At 31.8% G+C, this 14,616-nt stretch overlaps 1 long non-coding RNA gene across 1 annotated transcript; it reads left to right on the forward strand.

Moving 5' to 3' along the window:
• Positions 1–6,237: 6,237 nt before the first annotated feature.
• LOC143082095 (uncharacterized) lies at positions 6,238–13,908 on the forward strand. The gene is made up of 4 exons (XR_012980272.1): positions 6,238–6,940; positions 7,868–8,330; positions 9,052–9,075; positions 11,111–13,908. It is a non-coding gene; the product is annotated as an uncharacterized LOC143082095 (long non-coding RNA).
• The last annotated feature ends 708 nt before the right edge of the window (positions 13,909–14,616 follow it).

Here is a 14,616-nt window from a genome sequence, read left to right on the forward strand (position 1 = left end):
GACAATAAACAGTTTTGATATTGTTGACATATTGTCTCATCCAATGGTCGAACTTCAGCATCCACGAGTTTCTGTTTCATTTCATTTTCCTTTTTGCGCGATTTTGTAATTGTAAGAATTACGGTTTCAACTTGAGTTTTGTATAGTATATAATCATTATCTGAACATCTGGCTTGTTGTGCATGTCCGTACAATTTATTCCGATATCCGATAAGGTCATCAACTGCAAGTCGGATGTTGCTATTCGGAGGACAGATAGAGGCAAAATTAATCAATAGACAACGGAGAAGTGTTAAATCCAGATGTTTTGTAGTTAGTGTGGTTTTTGCCGAACAACAACAGAATTGTGATAAGCTTTTTATATTATGACAGGACAGCGTTTGTCCTGTTTTGTCTAGTATTATGTTTAATTGATCAGGATGCAAAACTCTACTCACGGGAGTTGTTAGTGGTAATTTTCCATTGGTACATTGGCAACATGTATATCTATTATAACATAAATGATATATTTCATGCTGGTTCAAGTTGATAAAATCCTCTAAAGTTTGGTTGCTGGTGTTTAATTCATTATCAATCAACAAAATCATCGACTCTTTACCATGATCAACAATAATTGTTGAGATTCTGTAAAAGTTTTCTCTCTCCTTCTGTATGCTTAACCTTCAATATTTAAAAACAAAATTAAAACTTTCCTTACAATTCCTCTGTTTTTGTTTTTATCACATTTCTAGTTAAACTAGTTTTTATGACAGGAAATAACACTGTCTAACATCCTATATTACTCCTTTTGCATGTCATTTCATAAAGTGTACTTTTATTCGTGAATATCAATTTTCGTGGTTTGAGCAAAAATGACATGATAGTCAATACCTAAATCCGGCGATTTTTCTGAGTCAAATCGAATGAACAATTTGTAGCCGCCCTAAACAACGATACCTCTTACGAATAACAATGCTATTTAATCATGTTACTAATTATTTGCACTATCTTCTTCCTTCATTACAGACAACATTTATAAACGTAAACGTTTTTATAGAATAAACCTTTTTTTAAGGAATGTATTGATGTCAAAACCTGTACAATTTACTCCCAAACATACGATATGTTTGTGAGTGACTTGTTCTAGTTTAAAAAACAACAAATCGAGAATGGAAATGGGGACTTTTTCAAAGAAAAAGATAAAAGCCGGACCACAATTAAGTCTACAATGCAGTGGAAAATTCTGCACCCGGAGGTAGACCTCAGCTGGTCCGTAAATAGGAATATATACTAGTTCAGTGAATGATCAAAATAATAACAATCTTCAGTTGTGTTAATTGGGACAAAAACATTGAATTGTAGACTAACTTCTTATGAAATAAAACGGCAAGTAGAGTATGATTTTGTAACGTATCATAATTTTGTGAAGATTAAACGATCACTTCATAATCGAATACAAGTATCATCAACTCTGACTTGTCTCGATATCAAACTATTTTTTATGATTTGAATGCATTAATTAAGTTTTAACACCAATGAATGATTTCTGTTGCTCCTAAATTACTTACATTAAATAAGGGCGAATACATACATTTGTAAGGGCTACAGAATGTTTTTTTGTTATTGTTTTGTTTGAGAGAATCAACATAAGCAATACCTTATTTGCACAAAATTTGCATTACAAATAATAGCTCGAGGCTATATTTGTAGAAAAAAGAACATCTCATACACAGTGTTGTGGAACTGACAATACCCGTCCCCAAAAGCACAAATACAAGACAGCCTTTATTTTGATTTTTTTTTTATATCATTGACAAAAGTACACATATGTGTTTATTTGTAATACAACATCTAAATAATTAAATAACCCTTTATATGTTGCGTTTCGTTACATAATATGACTTGACACTCAAACGTTGTGATTGAAATACATATTTATTTTCAGGGACTCGCATAAGATATTAATTTTTTTTCGAAATAATAATCACAAATTGATCCAATCGTCGTACATGAGAGAACAAAATATATGTCAACCAAGTATTGATTAAAAATTTACATTCATCAATATGTACTACTAAACAAAAAAGCCGAAAACGATTATATATCTTTAAAGTATGATTTAATTGCTTTTACATACATTTAAATTATGCATTCACATTTTTTAAAATCAATATACACATACAAGGACGACGACCATTCTTTTTAAAAGAAGTTGTGGAACATGGTATATATGATTTCAATAACATATACTGTAATGATTTCAATTACATAACATGTATTCTACAGTACAACCTATATTGACATTTGATTTATTGTATTATTATACTCCAAGTGATATAAATAAATAATTTGAATAATAAAATTTTGAGTAATAAACATAACATTATGATATTGCTACGGGTTTGTTTTTTTATAAAGAAAATCCTGTTGAATAAAGCGATTAACTATGATTGTTTTATGTCTCTACCATTTAGTGATGTTTTAATATGTGGAATACAACGTATATGGTATAGGTTTGAATCAACGATGTAATCATTCCTTTTCCTGAATATCACATCTTTTATTTTAAATATCTTCTTGTTGCAACATTACCACTTTGTGTTTATATATCAGATTAAATCAATCATGATTGTCAAATTCGAGAATTTGGTTAGATCAAACCTGGGTAATATTGTGTTATCGGCGGATGAAGATAAAGGTGTAAATGTAGAAATATGCTTTGATATATAATTGAAAAATTCAAGAAATCAATGTCATTGTTATTTAATATGGTGTTCATGAAATTGAATTATTAATGCACGAAAAAAAGATAAATATATAATGACAGCCAGATTGTTTACGATTTATTTATTCGTTCACAATTGGACATTTTGAATAATTATTTTATTTATACTTTTGTTTTTCCCGATCTTTTCTACACAAATAAAACTGATCATGATATTTAAACCCCAATCAAACAACTATTAATCAGAATAATTACATCGTCATTTATTTATTGTGACAGTCATGAATAATAAAGGTTTATATTTTTGTTTACAAATGGTTAATTCATTAACGTAAACTTTTCTTTTCATATTTTTTCATAAAACATACACTTAAGTATTACAAAAGAGGGACCGAAGATACCAAAGGGAAAGTACGTTTCAGGTAAATATTTATATGTGTATATTATATTGCTACAATAATAGATAACACTCACATTTTATAACTGTTTAATCTTTACTCCAGTAGCATATCACCAAAGGCTTTTTATTTTCGTGTTGTCAATGTTAACAGTATTCAACGAAGAAAACAGGAAGTGACGTAATATATTGAAAATGTTTACCTATCAATAGACATAGAATATATTTGAAAGACCTGTTGGTGACCCTCTGCTGTTGTTTTTTATTTGGTCGGGTTGTTGTCTCTTTGACACATTCCCCATTTCCATTCTCAATTTTATTTAATACAAAACATGCAGAAACAAACCAATATTGATCCAGTCAACGATGCAAGCAGGCACTTGTTTGAAGTATCATCTTTTGTTTTAACTTTTAAACAGACATAGCTATGAAGAGCTCATTAACACGTTTTAAAGCATTTAAAGCTGGTTAAATAATTTTATTTTAATATAGAAGGTTATTTTCCACACAAAAAAAATCAAAGAATGGTGTATGATACATAAAAATACTCACCCATAAGTCAATACAACACATGTTTAATGTTATAGGACATATATAACATTCACATATAAAATATTTTGGATTGCTTGATTGATTGATGTTTGCTTTACGCTGCATGAGCACATAAAGGTTATATACTTGTACATCCTGTCATTATTGTTTATGATATGCTCGTATTTTTTCGTTTTGCAAATGTGCTTTGTATGTATGCCTTATGGTGTCACTTCGAAAATTTATATGTTGCTTGTCTTTCATTTTTGCTATGTGCTTTGTCTAAATGCCTTTTTATGTTTCTTTGTTACATATTTGACTTGGCTCTGTACTTATACATCCCGTCATTGTGTTATTGTCGTGTGGTAAATTTGTGTATTCTTGTCTATAATGTTTGCTAATAGGCATGGTCTGTATGCCATTTTGTGCTTTTTTGTAATATATTTGTATGTGTTTTTTTGTGACTAAGGTTATAACACCATGTTTACTACTTTATATTTGACATTTTTACCTATATTGTCAATATAATGGAATTTGATACGACTGTCATACAAGTGAGAGGTTAGCGAGCTATAAAACCAGGTTTAAGCCATCATTTTCTACATTAGAAAGTGCCTGTTCCAAGCTAGGAATATGACAGTTGTTATCAATTCGTTTGATGTGTTTTGTGTTTGAGCTTTTGATTTTGCTATTTGATTAGGGACTTTCCTCTTTGAATTTTCCACTGAGTTCATTATTTTTGTGATGTCACGTTTTTCATGACAAGGGTTATGTCAGCGAACGATTTAGGCAGTTTTCTATAAAAGTTAGTCGGAAGATACTTAGACATTGTAGATAAATGTTCGGTATCACCTTCACACATAATACACGATGGTCCTGATGTTTAGATTCTAGATGCTAATCTCACATAAGTTTAAAATTACCCAGAGGAAGCCGTGTCTGTTGCTTCGTTAACCTCCACTTCCGGATTATATATCTTAATAGAACTAAATCAGACAAGTTTGAAATGTTAATGAAAATGACATCACTAATATATAAGAATGTACAATTCAATGATCTAGCTTCTCTCATCTTTTTGTACTTGACAAGTTTCTAAAGAAACTCCGACTCATATCAAAATATGCAGCTGTTGGCGAGAAGAAGAACACAGTACACCATAAGCATGAGATAAAATGCATTACCACAATTGGTTATTTACAAAGCAAACGCACAGTAGAACATATGTATTATCAACCTAACATCAAACACGTTGGTTTCCTACAATCTACAGGAAGAGGAAACAGGAAAAAGAATAAGTGTCTCCACGAGATATTGGCTAGTGGTTTAAAATGAAGGTAATGTGCATTACCGTTTATCGATTTTAGTATTTCGGTTTTATAAATACTTTATCATTTATTATATCTTCGTCACTTCATGATTCCTGTCTACATTACACAGTGATAACGAAAATAGCTTGATGACGGAAAGATTTGATATCATATAAAATGTAAGTTTAAGATATTTATTATAAGGAACTTTTTTCATTTGATAAAACATTCATATACACTATTAGGAATTACTTACACAAAAAATCTTTTGTGAACTGAGAGGTGAAATCTAAAGGACCAAGGTAAATGGACTGTGGCTGAGGGGCTTGTACAGGTTATCGATATGAATTTCTGGTGTGATAAAGAAAAATAAACTAATAATTACATCTACTAAAAATATACATATACTAAAAACATAAAAATGGCAAACAATAAACGAAAAGCATAAAATAAAAATTTAATACCTAAAACATATGAACTGCCGTAAGAGTAAACTTGTACCACAAACATTAGATTTTTATAAAATCATATTAAAATAATAAGATATGGTGTAATTGCCAATTACACCATTCATACCCATTCATTTACAAATCTAAAATAAATTCTAACTTGAAGTAGGAACAAATGATAAATATAATTCGTTATCAGAAAAAATACTTTTAGGTGTATTTTACCTTAGCATTTATTTATGCATTTAAAAATCAATCGAATTGACATATTTTAGGCAAGAGATAGTGGTCGTCATGACGTATTTAAATACTGTATGAAAAATTGGAAATCAATACCTAAATAAAAGTGTTATACCAACGGATTCCAACATAGCATTTATATGTCAATCGTATTGACGTTGTCTATGCCACGATAAAACGTTAGCGCTTATAATGCGGTATATATTTATTTAAGAATATGTGATATGAGTGTCAATGAGAAAACTCTCCATTCAAATCACAATTTGTAAAAGTAAAACCAGGTCAAATTACGGTCTTCAACATTGATTCTTGGAAACTATAAAGGGAACCACAAATGACTAGTGTAAAACTATTCAAACGGGAAAACCAATGGTCTAATCTATATCAAAAGAGTAAAGAGAAACATTTATGAACCACACAAACAAACGACAACTACTAACGTGTATGTACATTAAGCTATGAAAAGTAGAATTCAATATTTCAAATGCATGCTTTCGAAAGAAAAACGCCTAAATGCACATTTCCAATATCAACATGGTCAAAGTTGGTCTGCAAAACTGTAGGCAAGTATAGCTTCCGTTATATTTAAAACTTATTATAACGATTTTATAGGTTAAGCACACAGAATATACAGAAGGAGAGAGAAAACTTCTACAGAATCTCAACAATAATTGTTGATCACGGAAAAGAGTCGTTGATTTTGTTGTTAGATAATGAACTTAACTCTAACAATCAAACACTGGAGGATTTTATAAACTTGAACCAGCATGACATATATCATTTATGCTTTAATAGATATACATGTTGCCAGTGTGTCAACAGAAAATTACCACTTACAACTCCCGCGAGTAGAGTTCTACATCCTGATCAATTAAATATACTGCTAGACAAAACTGGAAAAACCCTGTCTTGTCATAACATTAAAAGCACAGCACAATTTTGTTGTTGTCAGGCAAAAACCACAATTACAACAAAACATCTGGATTTAACACTTCTTCGTTGTCTGCTGATCAATTTTGCCTCGATCTGTCCTCCTAATAGCAACATTCGGCTTGCAGTGGATGACCTTATTGGATATCGGAATAAATTATATGGACATGCGCAAGAAGCCAAATGTTCAGATACTGCCTATATTCTTTACAAAAATCAGATTGAAGCAGTCATTCTTACACTTGCAAAATCGTGCAATAAAGAAAGTGAAATGATACAGAAACTGAAGGATGCCGAAGTTCGACCATTGGATGAAACAATATGTCAACAGTATCAAAATTGTTTGTTGTCTGATATTCGGCAAAACGAAGAAATCAAAACAGTAAGTTCAAATAACAGACAGATGCAATATCGGTAGTTATACAATTTTGATCTACCGATTTCATCAAACAACACTTACACTATACAAAAAATACATAAAACAGCAAAGATATGGAGACGATAGTTATATTCATATTCGCTTGTTTTTGATATTAATTCTTTTCAGCTCTTTTCAAATTTAATTGATTGCCGTTTGCCTAACGTGTAGTCACAAATAGGTCATGTCCATGCCGACAGGGAATGAATTAGCAACTAATCAAATAAGTACAGTGATCAACGAGGAAAACTGCTGGCACATTTATACTACCATTAATTTTTTTTGATAAGTGCAGAACATTTGCCTGACAGTTAAGCAAATACTGATTCTGAAAAAAACTTTTCAAGGGTTTAAATCATGGACAAATGTTAGAATATCTAATTTTGACTAAGCATGATAATTTTTCCCTTTCCGAGCGGACATGGTCGTCCATTTTTAGACTTTGTATACTCGTATATCCAATGCAACCACATTAAGGCATTGGTATTACCGATAGACATACTCAGGCGTCTCGGTTATAAAGCTTCTTTAATAAAAGTAATCCTTATGTTTCAAGGGGGATTATTGTTTCTTGTAGAGCGAAAATGAAACATAGACAGGACTTCTGAGTTGATATATCCAACTTCTGTTATACTGTGAAAACAAGTAGACATTTAGTATACGCAACACGATAGAATTCAAACAACACACAAACAGTACACGTCTATAGGTAGGAAGATAGTTGTCTTGGGTTTCATTTTGAATGAGCTTATCATCCTTAGTAATTGTTAGCGACTTTCTTTCCTTCATATACACATTGCTTTGTAGTGATTTTTAAAACATAACTCTTTGAAATTGGGCAGTGTTTGTTCGATACTGGATTCTTTAAGTTGTCCTCAATTTCTTATTTAGGAAATACTTATGTTAAGAGAACAATCTAGACAAAACAGAGATCAAATCGTCCAGAGCATCTTGGAAAGCGAAGAGAAAATCGCAACCAATATCACGTCTCACAATGAAGCATTTACGGACAAAATTGACGGAATGATGGAAAGTTTTACTCAAAGGGATGAAATTTTATATGAACGAATAAAAAGTCTTCATGTTGAAGTTATTGACGAAGTCAACATACAAAGCAAAGAAATTATGAGAACAATAAAAAAAGAGGAAGATGATGTACAGATGCAGCATTCGGAACTTATTGGACATTTACATAAAACAGAGCACAATATTCGATTAAACTCAGAAGAACAAACGGAAGGTATTCTGACACAATTAGAACAAACAAGGCAAGACATAACTGATCAGATTCATAACCTTAATAAGGATGTTAAAGAATCAGTAACCAATCAGGCGATCAAAACAAGAAAATTAGGTAATTCTGATGTAGCAGAATATCTTTGGTTTAGTAAAATAACGTAAAGTACATTTGTTAAACAAAATTGTATGTTTATGTCCAAAGTACATAGCAAATCACTCACACACAAGCAGTGGAAATAAAAGCTACTTAATTTTTTTCGTCAAAACAAAAACGAAGTGCATTTTTGAAGGAACATGTAGTTAAACGTAAAATCACAAAAATACACAGTTCCAAGGAAAAAGAAAAAAAACCGAAAAGTTTCTAATCAAATGGCAAAATCATAAGCTCAAACGAATGGATAACAACTGTCATAATCCTGACTTAGAACAGGCATTTTCGTATTTATAAAATATTGGATTAAACCTGGTTTAATAGGTATCTAAACCTCTCACTTGTATGACAGTCGCATAAAATTCGATTATATTGACAACGATATGTAAACAAAGTAAACAAACCGAATGCATATACTGTATGGCGAATGTTTTAACAAATGCGCTAAGTGTTAAGGGTTGCAGAATTTGAACTTTGAGTTGTGAATGTCACATTATATATCCTGAATAGCATGGTATATCAGACATTGGATATACTTCTATATTGTTGTTTTAAAATCTTGATTTTTTTTTTATAATTTATTGAAACTCATTTAACCTCAATAATGTTATAACAAGAAAAGAAGTATGTTTGAACATTCAAATGATTTAAACACTTTATTATATTATCTTCATTTGTCTTACAGATGTTCGAAAACAAAATCTTATAGGTGAGATAAATTTCAATTTTTAGTATACTTGTATTAGTATAATGGATTATTGACACATTAGAACAAAAATATAGTTGGTTTTAGATTTTTCGTGTAATTGAATATTCACTTCTTCACAAAAGAGGGACGAAAGATACCAAAGGGACAGTCAAACTCATAAATCCAAAACAAACTGACAACGTCATGGCTAAAAATGAAAAAGACAAACAGAAAAACAATTGTACACACGACACAACATAGAAAACTAAAGAATAAACAACACGAACCCCACAAAAAACTATAGGTGATCTCAGGTGCTCCGGAAGGGTAAGCAGATACTGCTCCACATGTGGCACCCGTCGTGTTGCTTATGATTACAAATCCGGTAAATAGTCTATTTCGGTAGGTCATATTCATGAAAGGGAAGGGGATTGTAGTTACGACGTAAGGAACATATCCGATATCATTTGTGAAACGGTTATTCCATAACGGTCAACCAACTCGTGATGGCGTCCGTAAAATTTACGAAGGGATGATTTCAACTTCACCATTTGGAACTCTTGGTTTAATAGCTTCCTTGTGAGCAGCAAACCTCTATCAAGAAAATCATGATAGGAAATGCAAGCACGGGAATATCGTATCAATTGGGAGATATCTACCCCGTATGCAGGTGCTGCTGGAATGTTGCTACTTAGAAATGGAAAGTTCACAATTGGAAAGCTGAAATCATCTCTTTTGTCGTAAAGTTGTGTTTCCAACCGACCCTCATTGTCAATTTCTAGATGTAAATAAAGGCAACAGTAGTATACCGCTGTTCAAAACTCATAAATCCATGGACAAAAAACAAAATCGGGATAACAAACTAAAACCGAGGGAAACGCATTAAATATAAGAGGAGAACAAGGACATAACACTAAAATGTAACACATATAGACAAAATCCCACGAGAATAACAAATATAACATATATATATAACATCAAAACCAAATACATGAATTTGGGATAGACAAGTACCGTGACACGTCTTATCGCAATGTGAATTTACACTCAAAAATAAGAGAAAACAAACGACACAACGTTATAATGTAATACACACAGAAACGAACTATAATATAACAATGACCATATTCCTGACTTGGTACAGGGCATTTTTAAAGGAAAAAATATTTTTTCTTCTCAGACAAAGATGTTATTAAGTACAGAGATCTAATATAATAAAAATTGTAAGTCAAGATATGAAGCCGACTTAACTGTATCTGTAGTATCCTTTATCCCTAGTTCGATTGGATAGATGCGTTCCACATAGTCACCAAATTTTGAATTGTTTAGTGAAAGAACATCATCACAAGTTGATTTATCAAAAAAGTCTTCTCAATTTTAATCCTGCAGAATGAAAAAACGTTTTAGCCAAATAAATCAAGGTTAATATTCTGCTTTTCATATTAAAAAAAATTCTTGAAGAATAAATACCTAAAAGTAAATACATCAGAAAGAGTAACTTCTCCTAAATATTATTCATTTAGCTGTTTGCTCCCTCGACCTCACTAGGCAATACAATAAAGCTTTCGTTTGTCGAATATAGCCTATCCTCGACGGCTTTATCTAGTGTTGTAAAATATAAAATGACTATTATACCGAAATACGAATGGAAAACCCCTGTCCAATTCCTGAGTTGGCCCATACATTTCCTTATGTTTTGCACAGAACATACAAGTGAATTTTTGAGATCAGATTAGTTTTCTGTCGTAAAGGATGTGAATTACCATGCCGTCACATCATCTGACTTTATGATACACATTTCAGCATTTAACTGTTTATAAACAGAAATTCTTCATCTGCAAACCCATAGTTATATAGAGAATTATATAAAAGAATTTGTCATGACAAAGCTGTCTTTAAAGAAGGACATGAATGAATTAACATAATACTAACATTATAATCATTCAATTATTGTGAACAAAATATAGATTTCTGAAATTCGAGTAGAACTTGTTCTTATAAAATGGCTGCAATGATAAATTGTGAATTATTTTTTTCTTTTCTCATTCATATATAGATCACAGCAATGCTATAATTCAAGGTCACCTATCTGATGAAACATTTGTTAAAACAGTTGCGCTAGAGAAGGGGAAAACTATTCTAAATGAACAAAGCCTCCTGGTTCTGCTAGGCAAAGGTGGTTCTGGCAAGACACAGATAGCGCTGCATTTAGCATCTGTGTACAAAGATAAAGGATACATTCCACTTTTCTTCTCAGACAAAGATGTTATTAAGTACAGAGATCTAATTTCGTTGGCCGAAAAAAACATCGTAATTGTTGAGGATCTTTTTGGTAGGACAAATGTTGACTTTTACGAAGATAGCCACAGAAATATTCTGGATATTTTGTCAAATTGCTTAAAAACATCTACGCTCATGAAAATGGTGTTTACAATAAGAAACGACCCAAAATGCAGTGAAAACATTATAGCAAAGCACGATATATTTGATAAAAAATGTATTATAAATTTAGATTATGATTACAGCCTGTCAGACAAAGAACGAATCACCATTCTTTTGAGTCATATGAGATTTCATTCAATCAATCCTTGTAAAAGTCCAGTAAAGGTTGACATATGTCTTGACGATGACCCCTATCCAAGCTGTTCATCTGAATGTTCTGCTGATAGCATTGCGTTGTCCGACAACAACTCTCAAATATGTACTAACACACTTTATCAATGCTGTATGTGTGACACATATTTAGGATTTCCAGAAACTTGTCGGATGTTTTGTCAGGATCAATCTCTGACAGCTCTTGGTGTGGCTTATTTCCGTAACACGAATCAATCGTTGATAAATAAAGTAACAGATCTTTTCACAGAAGGCTTTGACAAATTATCTTGTCGGTACCAGTACTGTGTGTTGGTTTATACTGCTTTGAAATGTAACTTTTTTGATAACAATATTTTAGGAAGCCATATAGAAAATGATGAATTGTTCCAAAAGATATTTTCTATATTTGATGATAAGAAATCAAAGATACGAAAAACATTAGTCCAACAAGCTATCCGTACCCTTGAAGGAGGGTACCTAATACAAAGTTCTATGTTTGGTGAGTTTAACCAAGATTGGCTGACATATCCAAGAGGAAACGCCTACATGTTCAAACATCAAGCTGTTCATGATGCTGTTCTCGTCTCATTTGGTAACGAATGTCCGGAAACATTAATGAATCTGGATGTCTGCGATCTTGGATTTATTCTACAATATATTAGGCCAATCGTGAAACAACCTGATTTTAATTCATCCGTCCTACATGTTGATCCAAACCTACTTATTGATAAGCTGGTATACTTTCTGGATGAAGATATATCATTCAAAATCAATTTTTCCTCAGACTTTCAAATTACAGGAATTTTTAATCCATGGAATCCGCCGTTACCTGACTGTGGAGATGATGAAGACAGTTTTCAGGACCAAACACAATCTGACGAAAGCAAAGGCTATGAAAGTTCTGATGATGAAAATAGTTTATTTGATTCAGAGTCGGAAGATTCCAATCCAGAAAGCGATACAAATGACACAGATGATGACAACGATGACGGAGAACCTTGGTTCCGTAGTTACCCAGAACTGATAGGGGAATATATTAGGAAATGCATCATAGAAAAAAAATACATCACATTTGTAAAACTATTTCTTGAAAGACTCTCTACACGTGTACCATCCCCAGAGCAAATGAAGGCGTTCCTCAATGGACTGACCAGAAGTGGAACCTGCTTGATGAACTTAACAGTCAATTCAGACATCATACGTGATTCCACGTTCAAATATGGAGATGTAAATGTACTTTGTCTACTGTTTAGACCAAAGAGTTCGAATATTAAGCATTATAATTTTTATGAACTAGATGATATCGTACTTCAAGACAAACTTATTGCGATCATGGACGAAAATCAAAGTTATAAAATTATAACGGAAATTGGAAACTTTTTGTATAGAATTGGAATTCAAGATGAAAACCCTGAATTTGTCCAAAGATATTTGGACAGCATTATAGATAAATATAACAAACGAGAAAATGTTTATAAAGTCCGTTATATCATTGATGGTATGACTGACAAAGGCAGCCGAACTGGTGTTGTCTCTCTTTTTATAGTATTCATGCAAAAACACTTACTTACCTATGGAAGTATTAAAGCTATCATTGGTCTTTGGGAAGCATTATACACTGCAACACACAACAACAGTCAGACGGTTAGTTATATACAGTTAATGGGAGTTCTAGAAAATAAGTTCAAACATCATATACTATTAGGCGCTGACGCTGAACATGGAGGGAAATACAAACTACATACACAGGGGTATGGGGCATGTATATTCGATCTAGGTTTAAAAATGCAAGATAACAAGTTAATCGAAGAGCTGATATCGAAACTGGTTGAAATTTACGAAGTATTTCTTGGAGGTAGATTGACTTATCATTTCGAATCACCAAACAGTTTCCATTTCTTAGTTTATTTTTATAACGGATTTACTAAATTTGATTCGCGAAAAGTAGATGCAACAAAAATGTGTCCTTTTGGAATGAAAAAACTGCATCGTCATTTGAAGCGATACGAAATATTTTTTAAGAATGTAAGAGAAGCAATATCCCATGCCAATCAGTCGGAAGAAGACGTAGCTAATATTGAGTTTTTGTGTATACTTAGGAACATGAGCATACTCAATCCTAAGAACAGTATTGACGAGGATGATGAAGAGGACGATGGTGATCAAGAATCTTAAAAAAAACTTCGGAATTGACAAATCACAGATTCGCTGACTGTTGTTTCAAGTATAAAACAAAAATATTTTATTCTTCATTCAAAACTGTGTTTTTGTTATATTATAGTCTTGTTTTACGGGGGTTCCATAAACGACTAGGTTTCTTTGACATCACTTTATTAAACAAGTAAACATAGGGAACAATAACCCAATCTGTGTATCCAGAATGACCAATAAGAATTGACCATAAAGGTAAACAAGGTGTAACAATTAATTTACTAATGAGTTTGACAGGTAGATACAGTTACAACTGTGATCAATGAAGTATGAAGTGTGAAGATATAACAGACTTTAAATCACAAGATTATATCATCAGAGTTTGGTAATAAAGTCTAATATCTGACATGTAATGAAATGTAAAATACTAATAAATGAAATATATAAAAATATACTCTGTTACAAAAAACATAAACATTAGACAGCTCAAGTTTGCTAAATAAATGGCTCCCATGAAAAAAACATTTGAAGGTCAATAAGAATCTGACATTGTTCAAAACTGTTTTGTTATAATTTCTTTAGTCAAAGCTGACCTTAGAAGAATTGATATATTGGTTTTATTCATTATGTTCATTACGTTTCTATTTATCAATACATCCATGTGTTTAAAATGACAACAGTTATGTTTTGAAGAGGTGCATTTGAATTCTGAAAATAGTATAAAACAAAATAGTACATATGGCATTACTAAGGGTAAATAAAAGCACTTAAATGCATTTTATAAATATTCACGCTTGTTTTCAATACACAAATTAT

This window comes from Mytilus galloprovincialis, chromosome 7, assembly GCF_965363235.1.
Source record: "Mytilus galloprovincialis chromosome 7, xbMytGall1.hap1.1, whole genome shotgun sequence".
In the NCBI taxonomy this organism is placed as follows: Eukaryota; Metazoa; Mollusca; class Bivalvia; order Mytilida; family Mytilidae; genus Mytilus; species Mytilus galloprovincialis.